The sequence below is a fragment of the Dermacentor andersoni genome, chromosome 6 (genome assembly GCF_023375885.2).
Source record: "Dermacentor andersoni chromosome 6, qqDerAnde1_hic_scaffold, whole genome shotgun sequence".
Taxonomy (NCBI): Eukaryota; Metazoa; Arthropoda; class Arachnida; order Ixodida; family Ixodidae; genus Dermacentor; species Dermacentor andersoni.
In genome coordinates, this window is record NC_092819.1 from 49,515,477 (window position 1) to 49,529,676 (window position 14,200).

General features: G+C 46.3%; 1 protein-coding gene across 2 annotated transcripts in view; it reads left to right on the forward strand.

The window, feature by feature from the left end:
• Positions 1-14,200, forward strand: part of LOC126522943 (uncharacterized) — a 538,767-nt gene that overhangs the window by 396 nt on the left and 524,171 nt on the right. Inside the window, exon 1 of one of the 2 annotated variants that reach the window (XM_055066618.1) lies at positions 4,839-4,909. The exons of the other annotated variant lie outside the window; for it this stretch is intronic. The gene's annotated coding sequence lies outside the window, so the exon portion shown is untranslated. Of the gene's footprint in view, positions 1-4,838; positions 4,910-14,200 lie in introns of those variants that run through there. 2 annotated transcript variants of the gene reach the window in all.

Below are 14,200 nucleotides of genomic sequence, written 5' to 3' on the forward strand. Positions count from 1 at the left end.
CTGCATCGACGGCCTCGGACGATTACCCCGAAGGGAACTCTCGCGCTTCCTGTACTACTCTTACTTTGATCGCAGCACGAAGTCCGTCTGTGACGAACGCATGCCGGTGTGTTTTTTCTCTTTTTTTTTTGCGCGAGTTTTGTTTTCGCCTTGTTTTACTACGTGTTAAATACGACCCTGGCACCCTGAAAATTTGCGCATGCTTTTGCTTGTGTCGATTCGCGCTTCGGGTTCGCATTTTTTTGTGTACTTTTCCGCAACTTTATCGCGCCAATTTGTCGTTGAGAGGCGTGGTTTTTTTGCAGACCGGTGCGCTGGTCGGCCTGCGCTTAGCTGCAGACGCACAGACGAAACCTTGGGGGCGCTTGTCGTGTATTTGCATTTCTTTATTTTGTCTGTGTCGCTTCGCGTAATGCGACGCGCAAAGATTTCGCAGGTGCGGGCATTACCCTCAGATTGTGCGCGTGCATGCGAGCCGCGGTAGCTTCGCCAACAGCGGCGCCGGTTTGTGTCTGTGCCGTTGCAGCAGCAGCAGCAGCAGCTGTGTAATTCTGGCTGTGTGTTCTCCGTGTACCTAAGCTGTGTCAGCTCCGAGGAACCGAATCGAAATCCGGCTGAAACCGTGTCGCGCGAGGAAACGGCGCGACCGTGACCTCGAACCGAACGGAACCTGTAACAGAGACGAATCTTTTCGTGTTATTGGTCTTCCGAGTATTTCTTATTTTTCTTTTCTTTTTTTCCTCTTCTCTCGATTCTTTCGCTGGCGTACATAGACCGGTGTTTCTCCGCTTGCTCTTTCCATGACGACCATATTGCGCTGCTTGTTTCAACTTTCTTTAATACTACAGGAAAACTGTGTAAAACTCACGCACGTAGGAAGCTAAAAGCGTTGGGAATTAATTGGGCTGCAGGAGACGCTTCGCTTATTGCTTGTCACTCGCTGCGTTTTCGGACGACATGGCAAACGCGGAGGGGTCACAATGCAGTTTGTGTGTGTGTGTGTGTGTGTGTGTGTGTGTGTGTGTGTGTGTGTGTGTGTGTGTGTGTGTGTGTGTCGAAAAAATGCGTTTCACGCCGAAATCTTCCAGTAAGTTCTCGGACCTCGGCTTCGCTGGACGTTAGTAATCGAAGTTCGTCTTGAAGACGCTGTGCCCGGCAATGCTCACTACGCCTATGCAGAGACACGCAATTAGTCCCTGCCATGGGAAATATAACTATAAATGCGGCTACCTGTAGAATTCGTTGGTCCGTTCTCGATCATCCGCGGTTAAACACCACTTGCGTATTGTCTGCAAGACAGCCTTCTGCCTGAAATCTCGCAAAATCACTTTGGAATGCGGTGGTCTCGTGTGTAGGAGGCGATGTTGGTACGTGTAGCTACCCACACGCGTGCGAGCCGACGACACGTTAGCCTGAGTATAAACGCGAACAAACAACGGCAACGAGGCCAGAACACGTACGCTCTTGCGCGTGGTTACTTCAGAGCGTCGTCTGCAATCGTTGCTCAACTGGTTTCTCAACGAGCTGTAGTCCCATGACTCACTATGTATACGTGTTGAAGCGCTGACGAAAGCGGAAACGAGAAGACTTGTTCTAGCCGATCTTGACTTTTCATCTATTCGAGAAATGTTCCAATCTGTCTTCCTTGTAAATAAATACTGTAAATACTGTACTGTAAAATACTGTAAATAAACCCGTATTCCTCGTTCTCGATGAGAAGCAGTCCTTCCCTTCATCAACGTCCTCAGCGTGGATAAGTTGGACTACGGCATGGGCCAGCTACCTTCGAACTCAAGCCGGACTCCAATCTTGACAACGGATCACGAGCGATGGGATTGAGCCCCCAATCCTGAGAAGCCGCAGTAGGAATATTAGTGATATCAGTGGCAGCACAGTATAGTACAGTAGTATTAATATCGATAGTTGTAGTAGTGTTACGTCTTGGAAAGCACTACCCGACGGTACAGTCCTAACCATGTCGAGTCACACCCCTCTCAATTGTATCCCGCTATCTTGTCTCCACACGTTATGCGCGTAGGCGGGACAGGGCGCAATTGTTGCGTGCTCTGCTTCCCAAGCTTGTTCCCCACTGTTGACAGACAGCCTGGCGGATCGCGGCACGCAACCGCAGTTGAACGCTCCCCGAACTGCCCGATAGGACGGGCGCACACCAATATTACGCCAGTCGCGGGTTTCCCCGAATGTCCTGAAGTCACACCACGCGCTCGATCGCGCGGCCTAACAGCCTCCGCAGTGTTTGCTCGAAGATTGCGTGCGATACACTGCGTGGCCTTCAGTTCATTAGAGCATCGCTCGGTGAAATCCTTTGGAAGAAGGATCGCGCGAATTCTTTACAGTGCGCATGCGGTGATGGAAAATGAGTCTGCGCAGCCTTACTTTCATTTCTGTTTTTCGTTTTAATGAAAATTCGCTCGTTCTTGCGCACACTGACATGTTGTCCGAAGTTCGGGGCAGATACAGTTTCCATGTATATTTCGCGGATCCTGAATTTTCGTAGATTGGTGAAATGGAAACGAGCTTGCCTAGGAAACAGCGCTAGTAAAATTGAACGAATAGACATCAAGGTTTTTCGCGATATCGGTGTGCCCGTTCATATATCCCCAGCCGTCGCGTCGCGCCAAGCATACGCCGCTGCATCGTCGGATCGTTGATGGCAAGCAACGTTGATCGATTGTTACATAACATTACATAACTCATTTCGATGGGGGCGAAATGCGAAAACACCCGTGTACTTAGATTTAGGTGCACGTTAAAGATCCCCAGGTGGTCGAAATTTCCGGAGTCCTCCACTACGGCGTGCCTCATAATCAGAAAGTGGTTTTGGCACGTTAAACCCCATAATTTTTTTTAAATTGTTACGTAACTGTCACCGTATAGTAGAGGTGGAGAAATAATTTCGACTACCTGGAATTCTTGCGCGTACGTCCTATGTACGAGATTTTACAGCGGAGCTGCTATATACGCTAGGTTATCCGGCGCTAAAGAGCTAAAGCAAAAGTGTACCGCCGGGTGTGCCCCAACTGCGTTTAATCGCGAGAAGTGTCAAAACGAATTGTTATAACGAAAAATATCCCAATAAAAGAAAAGTAAAACTGGAATGGACACTGTTTAGTATGCATTGCGGTTTGACGACACGGGCTCTACAGGCAAACCACATAACGGTATCGAACCCCTTGCCTCGTGCTCAGACGGCGCGCCGCCATTTTGCATCAACTATACTTTATTCGTTTATTCGAGGCAACTTACGAAATTGTCTCCGGAGACACCGTTAAATACAGAATATACAAGGTGTTTCACGTAACTTGAACCAAGGATTAAAAAAAAGAAATGTGGTTAACCGCAGCTGAATAAAACCAACGACATGTTGTTCGCCGTCGTGTGACGCTCTTTAGAGTAGTACTTTTGTATGTTCCGCTTCATTACATGATTAACTAAGACCAATTATGCAGTTTTTTTAATGTCACTTCAGGGCCAAGTGTGTTTCGGTGCGTTGTAGTCTAGATGGGGTTCAGAAACGACGGATCCTTTTTTTCTTTTTTTTTTTTTTGTGGCAACGTACATAGGCTGCGTGGCGATCTTTTTTTTTCGGCGTTAGGGAAAGCGCGCGAAATATGAAATAAAACCACGTGACTGCGCTCGTGCGCTATCCTATTGCAGCGCTGTCAACCGTGCGTCGAGCCTTATCAGGAACCGCTTATCAGGGACGACGGCGCTTCCTTTCCGTATGCCACCATCTATGGTGCCACCGCCAAAGATGCTGACTCACTGTGAAGCCGGGTGCCTTGTGCCGCGGCCCCCCCACTTCGCCACGGTCCGCGCGCTCGGTCCTTTCGCACGAAGCGCGGTTGATAGCGTTGCGATGCGATAGCGCATGAGCGCACTCACATGATTTTATTTCTCATTTCGCGGCATCTCCTTAAACGCCGAAAAAAAAAATAATAACCACGCACTATATATGTACGTTGCTACAGAAAATTGGATCGGTCGTTGCTGAATCCCATCTACAACGCAACGAAATGCACGTGGTCCTAAAGGGAATATAAGAAAAATTGCATGGTTCATCTCAGTTAATTAACCAATTAAGCGGAATATAAAGAAAATCAATCTAAGGAGCGACACATGACGGCAAGCCATATGCCATTGGTTTCATTAGCTGAGGCTAAGCACTTTATTTTCTTTTTTCTTTTTTGAAATCTTGGTTCAAATTACGCGAAACACCTTGCATATATAGTGCCTGACGATGCCGTGTCACTATTACCAGGCGCTGCGAAACGTTGAACCAGACTATCACACAAAGCGGAAAAATAGGTGTTTACATTAAAAAATCATTTGCAGCATTAGCACGCGTTTGAATTTAGCGCCTGATAGGCGACGATATATACAGGGTGTCTTTTTTTTTTTTTTTAGCTGCGCCACATTTAAAAAAAAAATATTGTCTATGGAAGATAGCACAATTCTAACCCTTGATCTAAAGTACTCGATGAGGCGGCCATTACTTCTTCGAAAAATCAAAATGTTCAGTTGAATAAGTAAAATAATTACGCTAATTATCATTTCAGTTAATTATTTTTCAATGTACGAATTATAGCCGCTGAGTTCGCACGGCGTATCCACTTGGAACGAATTCTCTGGACAGCACCAGTTCCGAGATATTAATTTTCAGTGTCCGACAACATGCATTGGCGTTCCAGTTACTTTTTAAAGAAACTGCTGTTTTCAATATTGAAGCACAAAAGTAACTGGAACATCAGTGCTTTTCGAAGAGCACTTTGAAAATTAATATCTCGGAATTGGTGCTGTCCAGAGAATTCGTTCAGGAGGTGAACCGGAAGTGCTGCGCAAGAAGCAAGAGTGTCACTCGATGCAGAGCCAGCAGAGTTGTCGCTGCGTGAGTAAGCGTTTCTGGCAGGCTTTGTTTCCGCATTTGCATACGAGGATGACAGCTTTTGACACTGTCATGCGTGTATGACCTTCCATTGTGCGGGTGCCCGGAGCAGTAAAGAAAGAAAATAACCAATACTCCCCTCCAGCTTGTATCTCTTCGCCTGACGTCTTTCTCTCGATCCCCCGCCACCGCCTTCTCTCGGGTCGTGGTCGTACGTGGGAAAATTAGTGGAGTTCAAACGCGCTATTGGTCGGCGGGCACAGCTGGTCGGCCTCGGTTTATCGGTGACATCTAGGTGCACGCTGTTTCGCAGCGATCGATATTTTTCTTTTTCTTCGTTTTATTTTTTACTTTTATCCTCGGCATATAGCGCACCTCACAGCTGTCTCCCTATCCCAGCCTCACGAGCTGTCATATCGCTATCCGTTTGTTGGCCAACTCTCTGAAGCTGTTTCTTTTCTCTCTCTCTGTCTCTTCATTGCGTGACCTGCGGGCCACAATTTCTTTCTTCCTGTCCTTCTTGTGCAGACGGAGGTAACGTTAGCTTTAACTGGTCTCTTCTTGTACGTTTCGTTTTTGTTTGTTTGTTTGTTTGTTTGCGTTAAGTTTTCTCGATCTAGCTTGCGCTTTAGCCAATATCCCCCTCTTCGTGCGAGTGTTTGTTAAGCAGTTGCGGTGTTCCGATCTACTATACAAGATTGCGTATCCGCTGTTCCCATACTCATTGTGCAGGCGTGCTGCACGAATCCAGACAGTTGTTTGCGGGCTGTGCTGAGGCGGTGTAGCTGTGAGTCACCTTCGCGGCCCCAAGCGTTCGTCTTTCGCCGTCCATTGAAAGCGAGGACAATGTATACATCGAGAGAATGAAAGAAGAATGAGAAAGAGGATTGCTTTCACCTACAGCTCCCGCATAGCGCTGCAGCTTTTCAAGTGCGCTTCGCCTGCTCCATGGATAGCGTTAAATGCGTCACAACGTACAGGTAGGCAACCGTGAAGTTATTTTTTATATGTATTATTAGTTTATTACAATTTTTTTTTCTTGAACCGCTTCTATATTTGTTTATTGCACGCCACAGGAAGGAGCAAATTAATTTTATTTCCTCGCTAACTTTTTTTTTTTTTTTGCGTGTGGATTGACGAACCTGGGTCCTTCGCGCTGTCTAGTCCATCGAAGTTATCTTACGTGTTACAACTTTTGTACCTCGCCTGAACTCAATCTGGTGATAGCGCTTTCTGTTACGCGGGGTTTTGTTAGGTAGAGGTCGTATTGGTTGGAGGCGTCGAAAGAAAGAGGTGCCGAGAGGTTTTCAGTTAGCACGTTAAGCTTTCTTTTTCTATGTCAAGTGCTTGTCTTTTGCTCGTTTTATTTATTTACTTATTTATTTGGCAATCAGTACAGCTCAGGTTTGGTGGCTCCTTGGTTAAAGCTGACGCGAGTGCTGACCTTTAGAGTGCTGACCACAAAGGCTCTGTGGCGCCTTGAGAGGCGCCACAAACGCAACATGCAGCGTCCGTTACAGACAGCCCATTTTAGTACAGTGCACACATTGTTTGGTTAAGCTCAGGTTTGGCGTGCTTTCGCGCCGGTAAATTATACGCGATGGTAAAAATAAGCTTGGTTAATTCTCCGGTCCTTCTACCTGGTCTTCCTTCAACGCCCGGATTTTTTTTTTTCACTACCACGACTACTTTCAGCTGAAGTGCACAATCTGGGTGCAAACTGAGAGCAACGAGACGTTCGTTAAAGTATAGACTGACCACTCGTCCGAAGTGGGGCGGCGATACCATGTGTGTAATTGTAAAGTGAGCGCAATTTCCTGTTTATTGGAGGGGCGCAGAAACGAGTGGTGGTGCTAATATATTTTTTGTTGAAGTCGAATAACCTCAACCCATCAAAGGTTAACCAAAGCAGTGAAGCACGGCGTCCATTCTAAACCAGGTGCAGCCAATGGCGCGTTAAACTCGATGGCTTGTATTTGCAGTGGTGGAGATTCACGGGGCATCAGGGTGCCTGTTTGCGGGCTGGGCTGGATCTCGCAATCTCGAAATCGTTTAGATGAAAAGCTTAACGTTGGTTATTTTTTTATGTCTTTTTCTTTTTTCTGGCGGAAACGAGCGAAAGTCGTCATTCCTCTTCAAGAACAAACATGTAATGAACTTGAAAGCTATTCGCGTAAAATTGTGGCTGAAAGGAGTCCCGATGTCAGGTACGCAGGCCTACCATAATTGCACACAGCCACTGGTGCATACATGGTGTGGCTCATCAACCGCCGCTTGATGTACAGGCTGGCGAACTTGCGTTGACAAGGCGCAGATACTACGCTCTTTGGTGAAGCGCTCATAGGTCGGATATCTGGAAAGGGTAGCTAGTGTTTTAGTACTTCCGATCAGCAAACATGACTGGGAGAGAGGGAGAGAGATCGAAGCCTGCTTGGCTTCAATTTCTCTCCCTCTTTTCAACTTCGCAATCGCAACACACACCTTGGAATTGATTTACTGACATTCCCTTTAAATGGGGGCGGTGCCAAATATTCACCTTGCCTGTTGGAGCTAAAGGTGTGTGCTGTACGTGCCTTTCAGTCTAGATGCCTTTTGCTTACATCTCCTTAATTTTGTTTTTCATCTTCCTGAAAACTTATATATCTGCCTCGTACCGTTATCTATGCATGTAATGGATCCGATCTTATCAACCCATCTCTTCCCTGCTTTCCTTTTTTCACCAATACTCTTAACGTATCATGCTTATCTCGACTACTGAGCGGATTAACGCTTCCGCCCACTTTAAATCCCCGCGCTTTTGGAAGGTGTATACATACGTTATCCTACGGGTTTTTCTGGGTGAATACTTTCGCTTTCCACTATAGGATGTGCTAAGTTGTCTCCGATTTTTTTTTTTTTTTTTGCTGCAGTAGACACCTGCCTCATCCTGTTGCAAACATTTGCTCCGGTATGTTTTTGTCCTTAGGCAACCAGCTCACGCCTCAAATAGCAAGGCTTAATCAAGGTGGCTAATCTCGCTAATCAAGGTGGATAAATATCAAAGTGGTTAATGGAAAATGTTCGTTGTCTTTTTTGATTATGAATTTCAATGAATTGCGATAGCGAAGTTGAAAAGAGGGAGAGAAATTGAAGCCAAGCGGGCTTCGATCTCTCTCCCTCTCCAAGTCATGTTCGCTGATTAGAAGTACTAAAGCAGTAGCAACCCTTTCGAGATATCCGACCTTTATGTGCTCAGTGAAATACAACGGTGTTCTGGTCAGCAGTTTCTCCGAAGCGCCTGCGTCGATTTTAACTGGACGATCGTAACTGGAACGCCGACGCATTTTGCATCGGGTTTTGGGGACGGATTTCTCGAAAGTTGCGCTATGTAGTCTTACAGGATTCCTGCGTAGCAGGCATGATTTCGCCTCTGCTCGGCTTCAATTTCGCCACAGGAACACGCGTCCTATAAAGGGAATAACTCGGTAGTGAATTTGTGAATGCTTTTAAGTAGTCACATGTACGTTGTGATTTCTTGTACGTGTCCGCCTCCTCAGATAATACCCTGAACAGAGTGACTCGCACTATGTGCGCCAAACGAATTTGAGGCAGGTCAAAAGAAGGAGAGAGAGAGAGAGAGAGAGAGAGAGAGAGAGAGAGAGAGAGAGAGAGAGAGACGGAGAGAGAGAGAGAGAGAGATCCGTGGTGTAAAGCGGTGGTGTCTAGGTTTCGCCGGATTGATTTGTGTTCGACACCACGAATCCGAATGGTAGTCTGCATGACACATTTGTAGGTGTATGCGAATATTCGAAACTTTCGAATAGCGAATCGAATATTGTCTTATTCGACTCGGTCTTCGAATCTAATAGTCGTTATTCGTACGTGCGACTGTATTTCGAATATTTTTCGAATGTTTCAAAAGGTCAACTGCGCCCAGCTAAACATGAAATTGGAGCGAACATACGTCAAATTTTTACCCCCACGGGCATGGTATAGACATAAAGCTTGGGCTTGCGTAGTGGAGCAGACTACGTCACTCAGGTGGTCATTGTTTAGAGGCTGTACAGCGATCATTCGTGCTATCTGAAGGAGCCCTGTACATGCGAAGAAACTACTTGTTTGCTCCTGATGCACCTATTGTGCTTTGAATAAACAACGCTTCATAAATTACTATGTAACGACATGAACTTGCTAACATTAAGATTACAAGGAGGTGAACATCGTTTTATATTAATTGTGCTAACGGCTGTTCATTATTCCAAAATGTATTCGCTTCTGGCACTATTCGATTTGTGTTCGATTCGGTCTCAAAAACCACTGTTGGCACACCCCTACTGGCATTCTGTTTAACATGGATCTTCACTACTCCTGCTTTTCCTTGTTTCTAGCTTGCAGTAAACGCCGCCGGTGTACAACGCATTTTTTTGTAATAATCGCCTTCCAAATTTCAATTCCTCTACCGTGTAGATGTACCCCACGTTTTGATCTTTTTTTTTCCTCTGTATTTTGGGACCCCGACTGTGTATAGGACTTTCATGTACGCGCTACAATTTGTAGATGATTAGCGGACAGTGAACTTTGCGTCATAATAAACCTAAATGTCCGTTTGTGCGACGATGGAAATCATTTTCGCACACTGTCTGTATAAATCAATCAATTAATCAATCAAATCAATCGATCAATCAATCAATAAAAGGAAATAGGGTTAGCGGTGCTCCCATGCACGGTAAACCTCGTTCATTTTATACGGCTGTAGGAACGCATAATTGTGCTGCAGAAATGGCGTTTTTTTTTTCTCTTTCATGGCTTGTTTATTTGGGGAGGTGTTTCAATCGAAATTGCCGAATCTGTCGCGTATGTATTCGATATAGACTTCGCGTATAGTGAATCGAATACCGCGTATTCTGCTTGTGAAAACAGGAGAAACATCGTCATCTCTTGATCCTATAAAAACGCAGTGCAAGTTCAAATTCCGTTCAACTCCATCCACCTTTGAAATCATCTACAGGTGAGCGGTCACCACAATCCCCGGTACGTTTGTTACAACATGACTATCTCCGGAGTGGAGAGTATTTAAAATTGAAAACAAAAGCGTTCGTTTCATATTCGAAATTTTGTGAATTCGGATACCCCTATTGAGATTAAAAATTTCGGGGGATCAATTTTCTGGCCCCCTTCTTTTGTATTATACACGTTGTGCGCTGGGGGCGACGGATCGAGTCGGTTGATTACATTAGGAATATCAAATTGTCACTGGAGCCTGCTTTGTCCTTCGTTTCGTTTATTTTTTATTCTTTAACTACACCCTAACGCGACGAACGGAGCGACTTGTGCGAACAAATTTCTCTAGACAAGCCTGTCAAGTTGTCCAGGTTAACTGTATTTCTTTAAGGTCCTTACTTTTTTAATTTTTTTTCTTTCCCTACCACCACCTCGTCAAGCGCTCGTGCGGCACCTGGCACAGCGCTGTCCAAACGTGTAATTATATCTAGGCGCACAGCTGGCGAATCAGGAACATCGCCATTGCCCGTGCCGCCGAAAAGAGAGAGATAGAGAGTAAGAAGTAAAACAAAAGAAAGACAGAAAAGAACTGAAGAGGATCCTGAAAACGCTCGACGTGAAAAAGAAAGTTCTCGATGTCGTGATTCCGCACCAAGCGCTCTCTCTCCTGGCGTCTCGTTCTCTCTTTCTTTCCTTCTTTCTATTTCTATTTCTTTCTTTCTTTCTTTCTTTCTTTCTTTCTTTCTTTCTTTCTTTCTTTCTTTCTTTCTTTCTTTCCTTGCGTGCGTATGCGCGCGGGTGCTGTTGAGAAGCCGTCCTTACCAGAAGTGCGCGTGACACCACTGTTTGGCGTGAATCAATTCGCGCCGGAGGGTCGGCGGATCGTAGGTGGGAGCTCATTGCTCTTCTTTCGACGTTGACACTCCCGCTGGTGCTGTTTCTCTTTCCTGACACACGCGCGACTGAATCCCCCCCCCCCCCCCCCCCAAAAAAAAAAAAAAGCCCGCAACGTGGTTCGCCTACTATTACGGGCAGATGAACGATATCGAACACGTAATTTGGAGCGAGCTACTTGGACGGCCGAGCACATCGCTTGTGTGACGGATACCGGCTTAATATGTGGCATGTGGCCTTTACAAACTCGAATTACGGGCGTCTCTCTCTCCCTCTCTCTCTGTGTGTGTGCGTGCGTGCGTGCGTGCGTGCGTGCGTGCGTGCGTGCGTGCGTGCGTGCGTGCGCGTATGTGTGCGTTTTCAGCACTGCGTCACAAACTTACTTCATAACGATCTCAATATCCTTCCTGCCGCCTACAGCATACCAGATAAGCTTAGCGCTGTGTCAACCGTGGTGTTAAACCGCAGAGCGCGAGCATGGTACATGTATGCACATACCTGTACAATGCACCGCAGCTACGAGGCTATCAGAGTAAAGCTTTAGCAATATTTTAACGCTGGACGACGGCATCAGACCGAAGGGCTCGCGGACGATGCCGCAGCTGCACGAGTCGATCAACCTGTGTCTCCCGATGGACGTGAAAAAAAGATGCCCGATATGAAGCACGAGGAGACAAATGCGGAAGATAAGAAATTGAATAAGGTCATAGCAATTTGTCTGCGGGTGGCTAAAAGGCGTCGACCCTCAATAACGTCTGTCCTTCGATCGTTAAACAAGGACGATCGACGACGCCTGTACGACGCTGAAATTATTTTTGGCAATTTGTTTGAAACCTCTCTTTCTCCTGTTTAAAAATTTTGTGCATATTGTATACGACCGTACCTATATAATATATGTACAACGAGCTGTGTGTAAAGGTAAGTGTGCACCGTAGCGTAATAATACGTTTTACGAAATCGTCTTTTGAAGCTTACTGTTCATTTAAAAAAGAAGAAAAAGAAAACTCCGGAAAGAAATTTTGCAAGAATGGCGTCGCGTATTTGAACGTCCTTAACTGCGCAATTGATTGGTTAATTAATTCATCGGGTCGGACGTCCCAAAATAACTTTGGTGCGATGAGTGATGGCGTGCGTAATGGAGGATTCTAGTCGTGGGTTCGATCCTCAATCGCCGCTGCGGCCGCACTGCGATTGGGGAGGGGGTTTGATGGGACGGAATGCGAAAGCGCACGTGTATATCGCGCATTCGAGTGCACGTTCAAGAACCTGAAGTGGTCAAAATGAAACCCGCGCACCCCCCCCCCCACCCTCCTCCCCCACTACGGCGTGACGCATAATCCGATCTGGGTTCTGGCATTTGGCGCGTAAAACCTCAGGATATCTCTCTCTCTTTTTTTTTTTCCTCTCTGATATAGCCCACATATTATTTGTGACGTCAAGTCCGATAAGGTGCCATTCATCGAGCTCTTCAGAAAGAGCCACGGCCCGAGGATGCACGGCAACTGCGCTGAACTCAATTACAATACCTTTGGACGTCGTGTCGTTTTGCAGCTGCTTGTGAACGGGATACTCGCTGCACCTGCTCCGGTCGTGACATCCCTGTCGTGCGGTTCTTTCGCAGGACTGAGCCTATTTGGTTGCGCGTGCACGTTGCCTTGTATGTTCAGTAGGACGCTTTGCAAGCTCCTTGAATGTTTACGAGCCAGTATATATGGCGAGAAACTTGCGGTCCATCGCCGTTTGAGGGGAAAAAAAAAAAGAAAATGTCAAAGGTGAATTTCTATTACGTTCGCATTCAAAGCCGCTTTATTTACCGGAAGCGGTCCGAGCAGATGGTTAAACGAGAGGCTGTTGTATATAAAGCACCTTCGGGGAGCCGCAGGCTCGCCTTGCAAGGCATATTGGTAGCGCTAGCGTACAAGGTGCGAAATACAGTAATACAAGCAACAGATTGAGGAGAGTAATCAGAAAAACGCTTTTTGTCGAAATTGCAGTGAGGGATCGCAGAAAGGTGTTATTCGGCATTTGCAGAAATCACAGATAAAAAAAACATTGTTTCACTATGTTTTGAGGAAACAGAAGTAAACAGAGCAATAAGCTTGTTGTCGTACCGATATAATACGCAATAAAAATTTGATATTCAGAAATGAATGGCCCTTATTCAGCTTCGGGCAAGAGTCTGGCTAAACGCATGGTGTCAATTATGGTCCAGTGTTAAAAGGGGCTCTATATATTAAAATTTTGGTATTGATTAAGCTTAGTTCAAACGTGAAAACCTCGGTAAGAAAAAAAAAGGAAATATGCTAACGCGTCATATAACTAAATTTTCCCTATGAAGTCGATGCTGCGTTGAGGTTACGTATGTTACTTCGAATACTAACGTAATCAGGCGCCTAGTATAACATTAGTTCATACTGTACGTCCCTTCCACGGAACAGTGCTCAATAAATTTTAGGGAGCGAATGCCTAGCCATATGGGGAGCGCTGTTGTGAAGAACTGATAACCTAACTGCTCTACCCCTGCCGCAAGACAATCCATAAATCGGCAGTTGTAACGAGAATTGGGGACAGCTCTCTTGGCGTGGATTGTGACACGGGTCAGCAGCATGGCCACATTCCACAGAGCGTGGCACATTAGGGAGCTTTAGAAAAGTTGTATGTATACCAAGAGTTAGGGGACGCTGTCGGCGTGTGAAAAGAACGTCGAAGGCGTACAAAAGAATTGTTTTTTGGCGTCCCGAAGCGACTTCTCGCACCCATAAAAAGAAAAAAAAACTAACTCCTTCGTACACGCTTAAGTTCCCTAGAACTTATCTAGGGACTTTATGTACGCCTGACCTGTAGCGTCCCCTATAACTTTGGGTGCACTATATAGAGGTACTCGGTGCGGCAAAATCATGCGCTTTCGTCGGAACTGTCGAGGTTAATCCGGCCGCAGGCCTAATCCCGCTACCCCTTACGAAAAGAGCTGAACGTGACGCGGCGCACTCACTGACTTCGCACTATAGCAAGATACCGAAAGTTCGTACACGCGTATACTCAATTAAACCTGTTCACAGAAATAGTCGTCTACAGTTGCATGTCCTTTCGAAAATGACACAAAGCGCTTTCGTCGCGGGCTGCGCGCATCCATTTCTGGTCCACGGGCCGCGTGTAAGTCCAGGGCGGGTATTGTGTAAGAGTCCACCTATAGTGTACTGTCCATTTCGGCCGCTGCTGATTGGCTAGGGCCGGTCGTCTCCTCCTCTCTCGTACAGCTGCATCCAATCACCAGCGGCCGAAATGGACAGTCCATGCACTGTGGACTCTTACAGAATACCGCCCCCCCCTCCCCCCTGGAGTTCAAGGCGCGATGCTGTTTCGCTATGGAGCCATTCTTACACTATTGGTGACCAATATTAGCGGCTGTAGTTGGAAAGA